An 8,029-nucleotide genomic window follows, 5' to 3' on the forward strand; every position below is an offset into this window, starting at 1 on the left:
GAATGCACCAACCGCATCTCAAATTTATATCCACTTTTGTCAATCAAATGGCATTCAAATTCCTGTAGAAGATTGGTGCATGACTGTGTAATTGTTGATAATAATAATAACAATAACAATAATAATAACAATAATAATAATAATGCATATTAATATGTTTGTGAGGATGGCCTCAATTTGTCTTTAACCCTTGCACCCATACTGCGTTGAGCAGTAACTGTTTTCATTTGTACTTGTGCATTAGTGCGTGTGATGAGGCAAGACATTTGATTTTACTGTAAAATAATGAATGGGCCTAATGCCCTACATATCACTTAACTTGTCTGCTTAAAAAGATTTAAACAAATAATCTAGAACACGTCTTATTTGGTTTGGTGACTGGTGAGTCTTGCCAAAAGTTGTCTAAGTTGGCACGACACCCTATATGCTGCAGAAATCGAAGAGCAATAACTGTTTTGCCATTATCAAAATATTTTGCAGAAAACGTACCTGTTCCTGATGTTGTGCCTTTTGGTGTATAATTATTGGTGAATCCTAATCGAAGAACTCGTCCAGGTAGTGAAACTTCAGTAAAATCACTAGTCGGTTAAAGAATCCTCTGTTCGCTATTTGTCTTGTGTTTGACTTGGACGCAGGCGCTCGTCAGAAGTTGGCCCTTCAGTTTATCTATCCATCGACTCGCGACCGCACTACTCTCATTTCTCTCTGGCGCCCTCCGCGTCTGATTGAGCCTTTCTAGTGAGATGGTGTAGCCCCTCCCACGGGGATCCCACCCCTCCAGCTGATGCAAACGCGCGTGGCGGGCCCGTGGCCAAAAGTTTCACGACTTAACTGCCTCGCACCCCACCTTTGTACATGTCTGCCCTCCCTCTTCTTGTGTGTGTGTGTGTGTGTGAATGTGTGCGTGCGCGCGCACATTTGTGGAAGGGAAAGTGGGTGTTGCATGCAACTGAACACATCTTAAACTATTAGCTCATGTCTTATTGAAATATAATCTATTAAATCACAGATCTCCACTGTAAACCGGGCACATTGAGGCCATGTATCACTCAATAAGTTAAAATCAAAGTTCCGCGAAAGTTCACCTCAGTTGTGTTTTTTCAAGTTTGTTACTCAAATATTAGGCCTACAATGCTTTCCGAAATACTGAGCTCAAAGTTGATTCTCCACTGATATTCGTGATCCACACAGTTCTGATTGTTTTACTTGTGAAGCTATGTGCTTTGTAAAAACAAAAACTATGGCGAGGTGATATATTTTTTTTAAATTTACAATTCCACCTGTTATCCACAGCTGATCACTGATGCAAAAAATTGAGATTAACAGAGGGCCAAATGGCACACTTGTGTTAAGGCGGGGTCAGGGGATCTTGCCTAAAATCAAGACTGGTGGTGCCCAGCTCGGAGGAAGAGACGCGCATCCTCGCAGGCGCACATAAGTGATTCTGACAGCTTGGTGTGGTGAGAGCAGGTGTGTGCGTTGTTCAGCAGCCCATTCAGGCGCTTGCTCCGCTCATTAGAGCCTCGGGATCTACGCAACTCCGCGCTCGCTAACTGTTGGAGGAATCAAGCCAAAGATGGGCTTTGTTTTAAATCATTTGGGATAAATAACTCCAGCTTCTGCGTGAGCCACCTTTCATTATGACTTAATCCCATTTAGCATCGCGTGAGCGACACAATTAGCCTACATATAAACTGCCGAGAATGTATATTTGTTTCTCCGCTAAAACCTATAAAAGAAAAATAGTTAGACTAATGGTGGCAAAACAAGGCTACACGCTAGCAAACTAAGTGGATGTTTACAAATCCCGAGAACATTTCATACAGATTAATTTGGTGCTAAAACATTATGGAAAACGTCAATGATTCTGAAGTTTCATGTCCATCACTTTCTTGATAATCTCTCAATCTGCATCCTCTCGTCTTTTGGCTCAATGCGGAGGCATAACAAACGCAGCATATGTGATTTTTTCCATGCGTGGCGAGCCGCTCCGCAGTAGGGGCTCCATTGTAATATTGGGCTTGACTGCGAGGCTTGCGGGTCGCACGTGTCTCCGCATTGATCCCATTGTCTGCGCAAGTCGCACATCTGTGCTTGCTACTGTGCGCATTCTCTCTCCCTCATGAGCCAAGTTTAAGTAACAGTGTATTATTATATGTATCATAGAGCGCTTATATTTCTTGAATATACATTAATTCGTTTTATATTTATGATAACTTAAAATGTACTTCACTGAAGGGTAACAGCAACAATCTCGTTTAGCTATTATTACACGGTTGAATAAATGTAGGTCGAAAACGCTTACTGGAAATAATATCTACTGATATGCATATGCACGCCTGCATGAAACTAACTTCCAGCCTCATTTCGACTTCTCGATCGGCTTGAGAGCAGATGGTCCCAAATACGTGAAGTGGTGAAGGAATCGTCGCATCTGTTGCTTGCTCGTTCACGCGTCAGTCGCCTGCCTGAAATGATATCTCGTGCTGAAACACAACATGCATAATAGGCTAACGTCCATTACGCAAGAGCGGTCAAGGTCTTTTCCAGCCTGGAAACCTCATAGGCCTACATGCCTGCTGCAAGTTGCAGTTTCTTTAACATGTCACTGAATTACATTTGAACTTTGTCTGCGCTTTACCTTTCATTTGAGACCAAGATTATGCTTCTACACAGGGTTCATAGACAGTAATCATTTGATTGTATGCATTTTGGATAACTAAAAGTCCTATGGGGAGTTTCCATATAGGGCATTTTACAAAACACATGAGCATACCTTGGCAAATAATGGTCTAAAGTACTCATATTTTCATTCTACATAGATCTACTTTTGAACACAGCTTTACAAGACCTTATGCTAGGTCTCAGTTGTGTTTCTAAGTCACTCCAACAACCTTACCAATTATTGCACCAAGCACTTTACTGGACATAGCACTTTATGGGGTTTTCTATAGGGGGTATTTATGGGGAGCTAAATTAGGTACAAAGTAATGGGTGATTCATGGGGATGTAAATTGATATAAGGCAAATGGGTAAACAACTTCAAACTATATGCCTGTCTGTTTTTGCTCTAACAACATTTCGTTGTTATCCTGTAACAATGACAAATAAAAACTGAACTAAACTGAACTGAACATATCAAGTGACCTAGAGGGCTGAAATGTGGTCAGTTCAGAGATGCTTGTAATCCGGCAGAAAGAAAAAACTATATTCTAGCCTCTGTACCTCTGTGTCAGTACATCACACATTTATTATGACTGTTTCCTACGAAAACTACAGGATCTCAGCTTTCTATAGAGGTCAAACATTTGATGGTAGGCCCCAAAAGAGGTGGGAACAATGCCCTCTGAAGCAGGCGCTGTGCAATTTCAGGCAAAACCTGGAAATTGGTATTGAGAATTAAGCTGTTAATTTCTTTCACAAAATAAAATAAAATAAAAAAATACAAGTGTATTGTGCATATATATGCGCGTTGTGGATGTAGGCCTACATTCTCAGGTGTGTGTTAACGCATGTTGTGTTTAACACATGCTCCTGAATGTGCGCATCTGTGTGTGTGTGTGTGTGTGTGTGTGTGTGTGTGTGTGTGTGTGTGCGTTTTCCCATTCACATGTTGTAGTAGTGCAGTAGTCCCGTGAGGTCCAGAGATCGCATGTGTGTGTTAATGGTGAGCGCACCCAGAGTGTGTGCCATAACTCTCCAGAGCTCCCCAGGTGAGCCGCGTCCCCCACACCCATGTTTCCCCAGAGTCAGTGACTGTCCTCAGCCACACCTGCAGCCTGCTCTGGGAATAACGATGCCGATGCTTCACCCCGCCTCCCCCATGGACCCCGGTGTCAGACAGGGAACTTCAGGGACGTGTCCTGTTCCAGTTTCTGCTGCATCTCAACCAGAAACTGGCATTTCAGTCCAGGGGTGACTTTTTCCATTTGCCCAAGCCACATTTATTTTTATGTTTCATATTCTATTTGGTGTGCTTCAGAATTCATGAATTCATAAGGTGTTGATATCCATCCATCCATTCATCCATTCATCAGGTGTTGATAATCATCCATATTGATTCTCAGTAAAGAAAAACGTATTTTATTGAAATTCCAAAGATGCATGGTTGGGAAAAGATTTTGACCAACCTCACAACAAGACTGATAAACAAGTTTAAAAGTTGACCCACCATCAAAGTTATTGTTGATGTTATGTTAATAACACCTTAGTTATTAAACCACCACCAAGTTATTAAAACTTGAATCATTCATTAGGTTAAGCAATTTGAAAAAAAAGCAACAACATTTCTGCAAGATATATTAATTATTATAACATATTAGTTTCCGGACGATTTAAATAAGCACAGTGTAGGTTGAATGCCTTTGAAATTCACATTCAACATATACGCAAGGCTTTTCTGAGCTGTGTTAAATGCCATATTAAAATCCAATGTCTAATTGAGTGAATCCACCCCTTATTCAACACATGTCAAACCCAACAGTTGGCAAACTTGGAAGACTTTTACTTAAGCACCGAATGTCTGTCACCAACAGAATCTTCAGGTAACACCAAATGTCCACAGTTCCAAATGTCCTCATTAATATTATTGGGGTTCTCTTTGTGTTTAATATATAAACAGATATTGCCACAAGTGAGTCGTCTCCCGTTGCTCTCTCATGGGAGAGGTTTGGAGAGGAATGGGGGGACTCGTACGCAACTCTGACAGATGGGTCCTTGTTCCCCCCTCTCGACCCCCTCCCTACTCCTCTCTCTCTCTCTCTCTCTCTCTCTCTCTCTGCCTAACACTCTCCCAAACATTGCCACAGCCTTGCTCACTCACGCCGAGACTGCACGAATACAATAGGAATTAGAGCCGTGCACACATGCTCCCTGTGCCCTCCTGTAGTAGGCATGAAAGAGGCTGGATATGGGTGCTGGGGGCAGGGAAACAGAGGGACGACTTTGATGCAAATGTGGACTTTTCCTGGTTCAAATGCAGACTGGGAAACAGGCAAAATAGTTATTTTAAGCACAATTAGAAGAACTCGAGATGGGCTCATTTCCCCCCTTGTGCTTAATGCTTCATGTGTAACTGTCCGGTAAGCGATCTCTTGATGCTGATCGTGAAGACTACACACAGGGTATTTTTAAGCTGGGCAGTTACCAGTCTTCTTCTCTGGCACTCTCCCTTTTTGTCCTCTCACTCATACATACACACACACACACACACACACACACACACACACTCTGTCTCTCTCTCTCTCTCATACACACACGCCCTCCCCTGCGGGTGTGTGTGTGTGTGTATGTGTGTGTGTGTGTGTGTTGTATGTGTGTTTAGGCAAATGCGTATGTCTAAAGGTAGTCCCACAGCTCAGGTCCTCTCTGCTGCTCAGTGGAGCTGAACACAGGAGCGTTTCCAGGGGTCCTGCGGGAGAGCCACGCAGCCCAACTGAGCCTGGGCCACACCGGGGATCTCTGTCAGAACAGCACGGTCATGCACTCTTAACCTCTACTCGCGGCCACACTAACACAGACAGCAGCCCCGCAAAAAAGTTTCCCTCCTGAGTTAAGGGGTGAGGAGAGATACGAGATGGAGACAGAACAAATTCAAGTAACAGGGAGAGGGGAGAGGGAGTAGAAAGAGAAAGAGAGGGAGGGAGGGAACGAGAGAGAGGAAATGCAGTGAACACAGAGAGGACAAGTGAGGTGATGGAGGCTGCCTTGTCAGTGCATGTAAATCAAACCCATATTATATCACAGGCCCACCACATAATTGGAAGCGTAAAATTGCCCATTTAGACGTTGTGCCACCTGCAGCCCCGCTCCAGACATACTGCTTCATTTCAGTAAGGTCTCTGTGGCAGGGAAAGAATAAATGCATGCAGTATAGTCACACAGAATCCTTTGTCTGGTGTTCTATGTGCAGCAGGCTTAGAAAAAAAGGTATGGTACAACCAAAACTCAGTGGAAATGTTGTGGAACTTTTTATAGTAAAATGTTGTGGGGAGCCAATGTGCTGCTGATACCCCCTCTGACTGACTAAACTGACATGCTGGCCTCTGCACTGTTACTTAATTAAATAGCCAAACTCTGGAGTCCCTGCAGCTACAGATGGGGATGCAAAGTGTGTGTGTGTGAGTGTTTGTGTGTGTGTGTGTGTGTGGGGGGGGGGGGGGTAGTTTCAATTATGGATCCTAAAAAATACTTAACTGTCTTCATCCCCGTCCAGCCAAGCTTGTGCACTCCCCAAACTCAGACCTGGTTTGGGTGATCCACGATGGGGGACAGAGGTAGTTGGAGAGTGGGTGGGGGAGGGCGATCCATCTGCCAAGCCGGCTGTCCTATGGGACATGGGAATATCCCAGGGGGGGTCGAAGGGGGAGAGGGAGGGAGAGAGACTGAATAGATTACAGCCATCCGCTAATCAAGGCCCGTAATCTGTGTGCTCAAACACAATAAGAGTGCTCTGCCCATTGCCTACGCCTGGCCCACCACAACACACACAATCATTAGTGGGAGATTCATAAGTATCATAAACAATATTGCATTAAAATGGACATTATGCAATTTATCACATGACTGAGCAGATTTGTGGGGATCTTTTTTTTGTTGCACAAATTGAAAAGATTTTTTTTTCTCCTCAGTGTGGCTGGCATGCTGCCACAGAGTTTGTCTGTGATCAGGTGCAAGTATCCCACAAGTGGCACAGTCTGATTCCCACTGTGGCACACGCACAAACATGATGTCCACACAGACAAGTCTGAATTATTCCACCTTTTTATACATGAAATCACAAACTTGATAGCATAATTTAAAAAATATATATATTTTGTTTATGTTTTTTGTATTTTGTTGTTGTGATGCCCGTATTTTTAAATATCAAAATTGAAACGGATGTCCTGTGAAGTTGGTGCATTCAGAATGACAAACAAGGTTGTATATGCCATTTGGGCAATGATGGTTGAGGTTACCACTTATTTGACCACTTTATACCCAGTGTTCCAACATAACAGGATTTCAAAATCCATTCTCAGAGACTAGCTCATGAGGTGTGGACATACGCCTGCACTTCATTACAAGTGCCGCACACCCTCAGCACATCAGACAGCAGGCTTAATCGATTCAAAGTATCAGTGTTCAAAAGTCCTCTTTTTTCTCTCTTCCAGTCTGCGTTTTGGCACACTTTTCACAGCAGTTACCCGAAGGCAGCTGTATCAATGCTCGGCCATGCTTACGTGGTCCAAAGAATGGCTGTTTGTTGAGTGTGTGAAAGACAGCCTTGCCAGAGAAAGGGAATCAAGTTGCATCACGTTTCATGCTTTCTCGTCAGTTCCCCCCTTTTTTGAAGGCGCGTGAGAGGCCTGGGTGTAGAAGCAGAGGGTTCCCTCTGGCCCAGGCTGCACTAGGGGTACCATTGAGTGAGTCGCTCCTCCAGGGCAAAAGCAACTTCAGCACCACAGTTTTCCACCCCTCCAGCTTCCTGTGGTGCTTGCCCATTGGCTGGTTGCTGCTAAGCTGCCTGTCCCCCAGGCTTATTGTTTTGTGAGCCTTGCACAGTCAATATTAAGCTTGGCTAATGTGATATAGAGGCAGCTGCAGGAGCCTACGTTATTACCATGACACAGCGGAGTGAGGAGTATAATATCATTAAAAATAAATCAGGTGGTTTGAAGATTTGGCATGGTAGGGGGGATTTTGTGAGGCATTAGGTGGGGGAGTTGCCATAATTTTATTACGAATTCTGGGGAAAGCTCAGAGGGACAATTGAAACCTTTCCTCCAGTTCAGGGTAATTCAATTTATGTTCACCAAAGGCCTCAAAATAGGAAGGGAAAATAGAATGGAGTTTACTTTTCCAATTGGAAACCAGCACCCATACAGGCTAATTGTAAGTGACTATACATGCACACGCCGCAGATGTTTTAGATTAGCATTGTATTGCGAAGTTGAAATTCAACTTGAAGAAAATATTTTGGAAGTTTACCCCATAAAAGAAAAGGTGACCCCGAGAACACTAAGAAAAACAAACTAACCTAAACAAAGTT

Source organism: Alosa pseudoharengus, unplaced genomic scaffold (genome assembly GCF_046254945.1).
Source record: "Alosa pseudoharengus isolate Yale_2024_CS ecotype anadromous, Long Island Sound unplaced genomic scaffold, YU_APseudo_1.1 YU_APseudo_1.1_scf_9, whole genome shotgun sequence".
Taxonomy (NCBI): Eukaryota; Metazoa; Chordata; class Actinopteri; order Clupeiformes; family Clupeidae; genus Alosa; species Alosa pseudoharengus.